The 12249-nt window shown below is 39.5% G+C and overlaps 2 pseudogenes; both read left to right on the top strand.

Annotated features, from left to right (window-relative positions):
- The first annotated feature begins 1924 nt into the window (after positions 1 to 1924).
- LOC148196568 (AT-hook motif nuclear-localized protein 19-like) lies at positions 1925 to 2462 on the top strand (annotated as a pseudogene).
- Positions 2463 to 10193: 7731 nt separating this feature from the next.
- On the top strand, positions 10194 to 11385 carry LOC124827758 (uncharacterized; annotated as a pseudogene).
- The last annotated feature ends 864 nt before the right edge of the window (positions 11386 to 12249 follow it).

Here is a 12249-nt window from a genome sequence, read left to right as displayed (position 1 = left end):
ATCATGAAATGCCACTACAAGGCATATTAGAGGTTGAAGTTTTTGATTGTTGGGGCATAGATTTTGTTGGACCTTTCCCACCATCTTTCAATAATGAATACATTCTGGTGGCAGTGAATTATGTGAGTAAATGGGTGGAAGCTCTAGCCTGTCCCAAGAATGATTCTAGCACTGTTATTAAATTTCTGAAAAGGCAAATTTTCTCCCGGTTTGGAACGCCCAAAGTACTCATTAGTGATGGAGGATCTCATTTTTGCAATTTTTAGCTTGTAAAGGTACTCAAGCACTATGGTGTGAGACACAAGGTAGCTACACCTTATCATCCACAAACAAATGGGCAAGCTGAGGTTTCTAATTGGGAGATAACGAGGATTCTAGAAAAGACAATTGCTTCATCAAGAAAGGATTCGTCTCAGAAGTTAGACGATGCTCTTTGGACTTATGAGAGTTTTTGTGAATAATTGTTATTACCTTGGAAGCATGAATGATTTTCCCCAAATTTTTTGTCATTGAACTACTTGCTTGCAGTTTTCATATGATCAAGGTCATCTTTTGTTATCCCTTATTCTTTTAGCCTTCACATGATTTTTGTCCACTGAAAAGAAAACAATTTGTTTTAACCTTTGAACCTTGAGCCTTACGCATATGTTGAAAACCCTTTGTGAAAATCTTTGCCTTGAGTTAAATTGAGAACATTTGTGAAGTATTGATAAAGGTTCAAGTTTGGGGATGCTGGAAAGATTGAGAAAGGAAAAGAAAAAGCATTGAGCTAAGTGTTAACACTCGGCAAGTGTACTGAATCGTATCAAGTAATAATAAAATGGTAAGACTAAGTATCATTTCTCAAAGGAGTCACAACCTAGACAGTTATGTGATTTGTTGATTAAATTAGACTTGTAAACGAAAATATTGTTGTTGAATTACGAAAAATAAACATGAATGCAAGGTTTTGATCAATGGAATTGAAAGATGCAAAAACGGTTGATGTAGGATATGAATGATTATGTTGTTGGGGTTTCCAATTCATCCTATCCACTCTCATATATTCAACAATTCATCTTTCTTCATTAATGTTAATGTCGCTTTCTAATTTACCTTAAACCCAATGTCTCGGCGAAGAAAGTCTACTTATAATCTCTAGTTTACAATGTCTTGTCTCCCTAGCAATTATTCATGCATTACATTCGCACAGAAGATTAAACAGAACCAATCCTCCTATCCCTATGTCTAGGTAATATTGCTCTTGGGAGAATTTCCTTAGTTCTAGATGTACTTATATGTGTCCATACAAATAACATCAATGATCATGCAATTGAATGAGTTAAACAAACCATTCATAAAGTATAGAAGAAAAACCCTAACAATTAATGAAAGAAAGCATATAGAATCACTAGTAAAAAAAGGACTTTTGAAGGCGCCGTATATGCTTCGGTTACGAAAAACTGAAGCATAAAACCCTATATACCTCGGTCATCAGTTCACCCGAAGCAGAATGGTTGTACTGTCTCGGTTGATAGAAAACTCGAAACATATATCATTGCAAATCAGGCCGTCCTGTCTCACAACTTTTCAAACAGCCTTACTGCCTCGGTTTTTTGGGCACCCGAGACCTATGCACCTGTGAATGCCTGCTCTTCGCCTGCTTTTTTCGCCTGCTTTTTTGCCTGAACCACTGACAGGTCAGCTACGACATCGGTTCTTCAAGAACCGAGGTGTTTAAGGGGGACTTTATACTTCGGCCATTGCTTTTAACCGGTGCAATATTGTGATATTACCTCGGGCTTTGGTAACCGAGGTAGTAGCTTCATTCACCTTGACTTAATCTGCACGCCCAACACAGCTTCTTCTCCCTAAATTTTTTTTTCTCTTTGTTGAGTCAACCAAATCTGGGATATCACTCTTCCTGTTTACTCGCCTCTCTCCGATGAGGAAACCAGATCTGGGATTTTCCATGAACGAGAGTGCGGATCTGGGATTTGTCACCCGAGACAGCCCCAACGCGATGCGAATCCACGCCATGGAGATTGCCAGCGGCGCGGACATCACCGACTGTGTGGTCCAGTTCGCGCGGAGGCGTTTGCGCGGCGTCCTCTCCCTCACCGGCTCCTGGCTCGTTTGCGCGGCGTCCTCTCCCTCACCGGTTCGTTTCTCCCCAGACCATCCCCTCCTGGTGCCACCGGTCTCACCATCTATCTCGCGGGAGGCCAGGGACAGATCGTTGGCGGCGGGGTGGTGGGCTCACTGATGGCGGCTGGTCCAGTTTTGATCACGAGCAGGGTGGTGTCGGCGGGTCTCTGCCGGGGATGGGAGGCGGTCCTGGCGAAGCTTCTTCGTCAATTTCGGTGTATAATAATAATGTTCCTCCGAATCTGGATCTTCCAAACGAGCAACAGGTGAACCATGAAGCTTGTTCTTCTCCTTTGAGTCATGCTCCTCATGCCAGATCTCCTTTCCAAAGATGAACATCGATTTTCTCAAATTCAACCGAACACTGTATTTTTATTTAAATATAATAATAATATTATTATTAATATTAAAAAAAAAAGACCTGTCTCGGTTATGATCGCAACCGAAACAGTAGAGGTGACATACTGGATCGGTTGGCTTGACCCGAGGCGAAATCATTCAACTTTGGGCCTCGGTCTCGAACCGAGGCATAAAACTCTGGACTTTTTGTCTCGCCTGTATATGCCTCGGTCCAGGAACCGTTGTCGAATGACGAAAATAACCGGTGCCGTATCCCCTGACTGTACTAGTGAATATAAAACCAATTCAATACATGAGAGTTTCAAAGGATTACATTGGTTCCCCAACAACAATGAAGGTTTAGTTCACCATAGACATGGTGAAACTAGATGAAAAACAATGAAAGAATGAAATATAGAACCCTAGAAGTTGATGAATAGAGCTTGAGCATCCAAAATCCTCCTCCAAGGGGTGAAGAAAGGTTGATTTTGCCTCTTTCTGTCCAAAGATACTAACCCTAATTCGGCTAAAACCTTATATAGTTTCCTAAAGATTATAGAAAATAGGCCCAAGCCTAAATTAATAGCGCTCAGAGACACTTTTTCCACTCAGCAGTAAGTGTGAGTCTTCAGAATTGACGCTCAGTTGCAGTTTTGGCCCTTAACGGTGACTACGGGACTTCAGAATCCCGCTCAGCGGTAGAATTGCGCTCAACGGTGACTGTGGCTCTTCTTTTAAGCACTTTCACTTCCTTTCTTGAGTCCATCTCCTTACTACTTCAACTTCTTTCATCTACTTCATCTCAATTCCTGCAAAAGCAAGGAAAACTAATCATAAAACCCATCCAACTCTCTTATTTCCAAAACATAAGCAAAAGCATGATTCCAAGCTAGTTTCCAAGTCATAAAGGTTGTTTTTGATGTCAAAATTAAGTATAAAAATAATAGCGTTTCAACTGTTATCACAACCCCAAACTTAGAACTTTGCTTGTCCTCAAGCAAACAAGATGTAACTCAGTCTTCCACCAATCCATACAATGGTTTACCACATTAAAAACTCTTTCTTTCAAGACAAGTAATTACTCAAATCAGCTCATCACAGAGAATTTAGTCAAGATGCACACATGCTTTGGTGTTCACATAATCACATAGTATCCAAAAAATTTATTCTCATGAATGATCAATTAACTAAGCATAGATGTAATCATGTGCTCATGGAATCTTTCCTCACCAGATAAAGTGTTTCACTCAAACACACAAGTGTATAAGAGGTCACTCATTCATTCTATTATCACAATGTCACATAAATCAACTTTGTCTTTCATTTAACCACAATCAAACACATTCACAAGCAAGTATCATCACAAGGGCTTTTCTATGGCTTATAATGTGGCTGGGCTAACAAGAATATTGGTTTTTCTGGATCACAAAATCCTTGAGTTAAGTGAATCATCTAAACACAACCATTCTTCCTTCTTTCCAACTTTCTTTTGCATTGAGCCTTTCTTTTTCTTTCTTTTCTTTCCTTTTTATTTTGCTTTTCACATGCTTAGCTCAATGCTTTTCATATTCCCTTTTTAGACCTCCCAACAACCCCAAACTTGAACATTTATCCATACCACAAGATATTTTTCAACTCAACTCAAGGTAAAGCTTTTCAAAAAGGGTTTTCTATCATGTTCAAGGCTAAAGGGTTCAACGGATAGAACACATTATGCTCTTTTTTATTGGGCTAAAAACATGCATTTGGCTAATAAAGGGTTACCAACAAATGGCCTTGATCATATGACACATACAAGCAAGTGATTCAAGCATAGAAACCTGGGCAAAGTCATTCATGCTTTCAATGTAATAGAACTCAATCACAAAAACTCTGGAGTTCAAAACCTCACATATAAGCTCATCCAATCATTCTACATACACATCCTTGTTAGCATCATAATCACAATCACAACATTATGCATCTGTTCACATAACTTGTGAACAACCAGCTGTATATCAACATATAATGCACAATCTCAACATCAATCAATATGTAAGCATCATCAAGCAATACTCATCATGCATAAATCACAAGCAAACCATCATAGCAGATAAAGTTTCTCATCTGCGAGGATGGCGTGGTGGTACTGGCTGAGCTGCCTTATCACCACCACAATACTGTCTGTAATAGGCCTCATCAATAGCTTTCCTAGGCCTCTCAAATGCCGGTGTAGAGATATTCACCCCGGCTAGCTCACATAAGTGTGTAATCAAAGAGGGATGTCCCAAAGGTGCCTTGTTGTTCATAGTGTTGGCACACACCTGTATCTCATTGGCTATGACCTGGCCAATGTTAATGCCCATCCCTCTGAGTACACACTACAAAAGAAGTCCCCTGCTAACAGTAATATCTGAAACATGTGAGCATGGCTGGATGTTGGCACGAGAAAATGCCATCAATACTTTGCTAGAGGAGTTAGATAAGCTCTCCTGATGTTCACAACTGCACCATTTCTGTTTCTCTGAAAGTGCCCTCCAGGCACACATAGCACACTCTCCACATCACCAAAGTCTGCTCCTTCTTCCATATTTAGAGCAAACTGACACTGCTCAAAAACCCATTCAGTATCTAAAAATCTATTGATAGAACTAGGGTCATACCGAATGGCGTGTCCTCTAACATAGCTCAAATAATCCTCAGTAGGATAATCACCCAACCTCCTTGCATTGGTGTAGAATTATTTTGCCACTGCTATGTCAACTGGTGCAGGATAAGTGGCTAGCCTTCCCAAGTTCGTGTTCTCCAATTGCTCTCCAAACTGTGGAGCAAAATCAGGTATCAGTCCAGCCTTCTTTCCATTAATAGCCTCCTATCGTGGACAAAATTGAAGTGGCGCTCATGCTTCCGGGAAAGGAACTTGTTGGAATAGGAGCGGTCTGGTTCCTTATCCTTCCTCTTTGATCCCAAAGTCTTAATCCTCCTGCCCGATGAGGACGTCATCCCTACATCAAACAGAATTCACAAAACCACAAGAAACATCATTAAGCATTAGTAAACCACAAACCACTCGCTAAAACCATTCCCATCACCGCTAAGGCAAATCAAAACCCCTCAGCGCAACCTATGCATCAAAACCAGTAAGCAAAATAAGCACAAAAGCCATTCTGCCAGAATCGCGCTTAGGGGAAATTTCTGCTGAGCGACGATTCTGCAGATTTTGCAAAATGCCCTAAAAATGTTCTAATCTCCACCCAAATGCAATCTTCCTAGTTCCAGACCCAAATCAAGCAAATTAATTGGTCCAAACAGTAATTAATTGATCTAATCATGCATAAAAATCAAAATCCCTCCAGAATCATGCTTAGACAACAATGTTCATACCAATTCATGCTTTCAAAAACCCTAGAATGTAAAACGCTTATACTTACTTGGGTGGAGATGCTAGATGAATGAAGAATTCTCTAGGAATGTGCAAAAATCAGCCCCTAACAGCAATGCTCTCACCAAACCCCAAACTTGGATGGAAAATTTTATGCAAAAGTGAGTGAAAGAGTTTTTGTGAAGGGGGAAGAAGGGAAAAATGAAGAGAACACTTGGGAAAGTGTTTGAGAGTGTGTGGGAAGAGTGAAATCTGAAAGTGGTGGCCAAAACGCACCCTAGGGTATAAAAGAGGCCTAATGGGCCAAATCCCGCTAAGCCCAATTAAAACAAAACAGTCCACCCAATCTGCAGCGGTCGCTCTCGGCATTAGTTACCACTGAGCAACATTTGCGGCACCAACTCTTCTTCTTCCTAGCTCGCCCTATGTGTCCTTTACCAATGCCTCTCTCTACCCCAATGAATTTTGTTTCTCACATCACTCAAACATTCAATCCCTATAAAGCAACTAAAACAGAATCAAAACAAACAAACAAAGATAAAGTCAATCAATTGGGTTGCCTCCCATGTAGCGTTTGTTTAACGTCACGAGCCTGACCCAAAATCCTCCAGCACCCTTCAGTAGATGCAAATCTTTCTTACCAACACCCATCAGTAGGTGTATACCCTTTTCATCAACACTCATCAGTAAGTGTCTGATACCATAGTATCCGTCAGTAGATACTCAATCACCTTGCATCCATCAGTAGATGATATACCATAAAGTCTTAAAACAACATAAATCAATGTCCCAAAGTTTATAAAATTACATAACCAAACTAACAAAATCAAAGAAATTAATGTTCTCAAATCACTGGGATTTCTCCCAATAAGCGCTCTTTTAACGTCATTAGCTTGACCTAATAAAGCTCAAGTTCCATCTTCAATGTTGGTGTTCATCTTTCTTTCATCACACCAACTCATCAATTGCTTCCATTCCACCTTTTTGACTCTTCTTGAATATGGAGCCTCAATCTCAATCACTCCATTCTTTTTGAAATCTTTCACAACCCATAACTTGTTCTTGAATCTTACAGGTGCGCCAAGTTTGAATTGTGCCTCCATCAAGTCATCATGAACCTTTCTTCCTTTGCCATCGTTTTCTTCTTTCCTAACATGTGACAAGAAACAATTTTTACCTTTGATGATCGATTTTGCAGCTTTAGAACTAGTCAAGGGTGCATCCTTACATGCAACTTTATGACTAGCCTCCTTCTCTTGAATCTGTTGCTCCAATTTGAAGACATTAAAGATCACCTTTTTTGTATCTCTAAATTTCTAATTGTAGCTTCAGTGCTTTTATGGTTGGAAATAGTCACCTGAATAAATTATTGAAGAGTTTCTTCAAGCTTTGATGATTTCTCATTCAATGCAGATACTTGTTGTCATATTGATGGTTGCTACTATGGTCTATTGAATTGTCCTGCTTGTCCAACTTGTCCATTCTGACCTTGACCCATGCTTGGGTGAGGTTTCCACCCTTGGTTGTAGTTCCCTTGGTGGTATTGAAATTGACTGGCCATAAAATTGAAATCTTCTAAGGCCTCCATTGGAAAAGTGCATTGACCATTGATATGGTCACCACCACATAGTTCACAAAGTTGTTGAACATGTGCAGCGTTCTTTATCTCCTTTCGCAACTGAGCAAGTGTTTTTATCAAATTCTCCAACTATTGAGTTATGATTTTGTTCTGCGTAAGCAAGGCATCAATTGATTGCAATTGTAGAACTCCCTTATGTTGAATTGGAGCTCCTCTCTCATTATGCATCTCATTATCATTAGTAGCCATGTTGTCAATCAATTCAGTGGCTTCTTCTAGAGTCTTGCATTTAGTATTACCTCCAACTGAGGCATCTAGCATCAACTTGGTTTGTGAACCAAGAACTCCAAGGAAAAGAAGGACTATTGTTGCTTCGTCAAAGCCATGAGTTGGCGTCTTTCTCAAGAAGCTCTTATACCTATCCCATGCTTGACCTAGTGTCTCCTCCATGCCTTCTCTAAAAGAATAAGTCTCTTGCTTCCCTTTGTTGACTTTGGACTGTGGGAAGTACTTGTTAAGAAACTTTGAAACCACAACTTCCTATTCAGTAATCCTCCGCAAAAGAATTCAACCATAACTTTGATTGCCTCCCAATGAGAAAGGAAACAAGCTAAGCTTTATTGCGTCATCCGGCACACAATTGATCTTCACAGTGTTACAAATCTCGTTGAATATGGTTAGATGCTCATATGAACTTTCATGTGACAGTCCATTAAATTGGTTGCTCTTTACCAATTGTATCAACGTTGGTTTCACCTCCATGTTTGCAGAATTGACCCTTGGCCTAGCATTGCTATTAAAGTGATGAGGGCCAACAACTGTGGTATAATCCACCAGAGTACGTCTAACATTGTTCTCTTCGGCCATATCTTCAGTGCTTTGGTTAGATCTTTGTGGTGAGGGTTGTAGAAGTGTTTCCAGAGGAGGGAATAATTCTCTAGATGTTTGAACTCTCCTCCTACTTCTACTTTCGTCCAATCCTTCAAGAAGAGGTTCCGAAGTGATTTTGCTCCTAGTTCGAACTATATCCTCAATACACAGGAAAACAAGTTCCTATAAACAATTGTTAGCACAAAAAGATAGAAAACATGGATTAATGCATGTGCATGCCTTGATTGAAATCTTTGCAATGAACTTAATTGAGTACTTACTTATCTTGAAAAGGGAGTTTTGAATGTGGTGAACCATTATATGGATTGATGGAAGATTGAGTTACATCTTGTTTGCTTGAGGACAAGCAAAGTTTTAAGTTTGGGGTTGTGATAACAGTTGAAAAACCGTTATTTTTATGCTTAAAATTGATACCAAAAGCAACCTTTAAGACTTAGAAACTAGCTTGAACTCATATTTTTTTCTTTAGTTTTGTGAATAAGAGAGTTGAAAGTGAATTTAATGGTTTTGTGCAAGATTCCCTTGATTTTGTAGGCTAATTGAACGATTTGAAAGACGAATTGAAGTACCGAATGATTGGAGTGCTGAAAAGTCAACCAGAAACTAGAAAAGTCAACCTATCAACCAGAAAAGTCAACTAGTCAACCAGAATGCTGAGAAATCAACTAGAATGGAGAAAAAGTGTGACCGAGTGGCGCTGAGTGGTAATTTGGCGCTGAGCGGCAGTTTTCAGGTGTCGAAATCACCGCTGAGGGGCAAAACAACAGATGGGGGGCAAAATGGATCATGCGCTAGTACCACTCAGCGGTAAAATAGCGTTGAGCGCCATTCTAAATGGGCTTGGACCGGTTTTCTGTTAATTTTATGGGCTTGGGCCTAATTTTCTATATTTTTTAGAATAGTATATAAGCTTTAGGACATCCTAGGGTTTGTATCTTTGGCTGGGAGGAAGCAGAAACACACTTTTCACCCCTTAGGGGTAGATTGGGAGGTGGTGACGGCTCTCCTCTTCTCTTTCTAGGGTTTTTCTATGTCTTCCATTCTTTCATTATTGTTCATCTAATGTCACCATGAATATAGCGAACTAAACTTTGTATTGTTGTTGGGGAATCAATGTAATCTTTTAAAGCTCTCATATATTGAATTTTGTGTTTAAACATCATATTTATGATACATGCTTTCTTTCATCATTAGTTAGGGTTTTTCCTCTTTGCTCAAAGCATGCATTGTTTAACTCATTCGATGTCATGATTATTGATTTTGTCGATATGGGAACATACGGGGAAATCTAGATTTGGGGAAATTCTCCCAATAGCATATGGCCTAGACATAGGGATATGAGGGTTGGTTGCCTTTAAGCTTCTGTGCTTCAGAATTAATTATTAGGGATGCTAGGAATTGTATGAACTCGTAATTAAGGATAGGCTTTCTTGCAAGGTGATTTAGAGAGTGGCATTAACATTGATGAAAAGAATGATGAATTCCTAAAGTATATGAGAGTGGATAAGATGAAATTGATTACCCCAACAACATACTCATCCATTTAATTCATTAAAGTGTTTGTTTTCCTCTTTTCCGTTGATCAACATTCATGCATACATGTTTAATTACTGTCTTTTGCATTTAAACCCAACAATCAATCGTTAACAAGTCTTAAATAATCAACAAATCATATAACTAACTAGGCTGTGAGTCCTTTGGGAGAACGATACTTGGCTTTACTAAGTTTATTACTTGATACGATTCGGTCACACTTGCCAAAGGTTAAACAAGTTTTTGGCGCCGTTTTTCGGTGTTCATAAATTTGTCATCACTATTCCAAACCACAAGAGCACTGAAGCGGCCATTAGAAACTTGGAGATGTAAGTTGGCCAAATAGCTACGAAGTTGGAAGATATGCCTGATAAGAGTTTTTGGGCTAATACTGAGGTTAACCCTAAGGAAGAGTGTAAAGTTTTAGTGAGTGTGAATGTTGAAAGAGTTCAGTTAGAGAGCAAAGAAGAAAAAGAAGAGAGAGTAGAGAGAAAAGAAGAAAGACAAGGAAAGGATGAGAGAAAAGAAAAAGAAGAAAAGAGAGGAGAGAAAATTTTTAAAATATTTGAAAAAATTCTTCCTTATCCAAAAGGTTGTGAGAGAATAGAGAAAGAGAGACAATTTGGGCATTTTAAAGATATCTTCAATCAATTGGAGGTTGATCTACTTTTGAATGAAGCATTGCAACAAATTCCAGCTTTTGTCAAGCATATGAAGCCAGTCTCCACAAAGAAAAGATTTTTAGATGAGGAGATTGATGAGTGCAAAGCTGTTAAGAAGAAGCCACTTCCTCCAAAAGTGAAAGATCCAGGAAGTTTTACCATTCCTTGCATCATAGGGAAGGAGAAGACAAGGAAAGCCCTACTTGATTTAGGGTCAAGTGTTAATTTGATGCCTTTATCTCTATTTGAGTGAATTGGTGATCTTGAAGTCAAGCCAACAAGGGTGACTTTGCTAATGGAGGATGGATCTTCAAAGAAGCCTTATGGTGTAGTGGAAGACGTTATGGTTTGTGTGGGCAAACTAAAATTATTGTTGGACTTTGTGGTGATGGAGATGGAGGAGAATTTGACTCCAATTATTCTTAGAAGACCGTTTATGAAAACGGCCAAGGTCATCATCAATCTAGATGAAGGGATGACAGTGCTTCAAGACCAAGAAGAAAGGGTGGTCTTTAATGTCTTCAAAGAGGAGCAGCAGATGCAAAAGGAAGAGGCTAGTCGTAAAGCTACATGTCAAGATGTACCCATGACTAGCTTTAAAGCTGCAAAGCCGGGCTTCAAAGGTAAAAAAAATTTCTTGTCACAGGTTAGGGAAGAAGAAAAAGATGGCAAAGAAAGGACGGTTCATGATGACTTGATTCAAGCACAACTCAAACTTGGTAAACCTGTAAGATTCAAGAACAAGTTGTGGATTGTGAAAAGACTATAAAGAGAATGGAGTGATAGAGATTGAATCTCCATATTTAAGGAGAGTCAAGAAGGTGGACCGGAAGCAGCTGATGAGTTGGTGTGATGACAATAAGATGAGCACCAACATTGAAGATGGAACTTGAGCTTTATTGGGTCAAGCTAGTGATGTTAAAAGAGCGCCTGCTGGGAGGCATCCGAGCGATTTGAGAACATTAATTTCTTTAATTTTTATTTATGGGTGATGTAATTTTATAAACTTTGGACATTTTTTAATTATTTTTTTAGACTTTTGGCTATAGCATCTACTGACGGATGCTAGGTGGATAAGTATCTACTGAAGGATACTATGCTATCATACACTTACTGATGAGTGTTGATGAAAACGGTATACACCTACTGATGGGTGTTGGTCAGAAATATTTGCATCTACTGAAGGGTGCTGGAGGATTTTGGGACAGGCTTGTGACGTTAAACAAGCGCTACCTGGGAGGCAACCCAGTTGATTAACTTGATCTTTGTTTGTTTGTTTTGATTCTGCTTTAGATGCATTATAGGGATTGAACGTTTGAGTGTTGTGAGAAGTTAAATGAATTGGGGTTGTGAGAGGCATTGGTAAAGGACACCTAGGGCAAGCTAGGAAGAAGAAGAGTTGGTGCCGCAAATGTCGCTTAGCGATAAATATCGCCGAGCGCGACTGCTGCAAATTGGGCTGACTGGTTTGTTTTATTTGGGCTTAGCGGGACGTGGCCCATTAGGTCTCTTTTATACCCTAGGACGTGTCTTGGCCACCACTTTCAGATCTCCCTATTTCCACACACTCTCAAGCACTCTCCAAAGAGTTCGCTTCACTTTTCCCTTCTTCCCACTTCACAAAACTTCTCTTTCAACCATTTTTGCATCAAGTTTCCATCCAATTTTGGGTTTGGTGAGACCATTGCTTTTAGGGGCTGATTTCTTCATATTCCTAGAGCATTCTAAGATAAGGAGTGTTTTAGGGAGTTGTTTGT

This window comes from Vigna umbellata, chromosome 6 (assembly GCF_029865625.1).
Source record: "Vigna umbellata cultivar VRB3 chromosome 6, Vumbellata_1.0, whole genome shotgun sequence".
Classification (NCBI taxonomy): Eukaryota; Viridiplantae; Streptophyta; class Magnoliopsida; order Fabales; family Fabaceae; genus Vigna; species Vigna umbellata.
The sequence above is the reverse complement of the archived record's forward strand: the minus strand, read 5'-3'. Positions and strand labels throughout refer to the sequence as shown.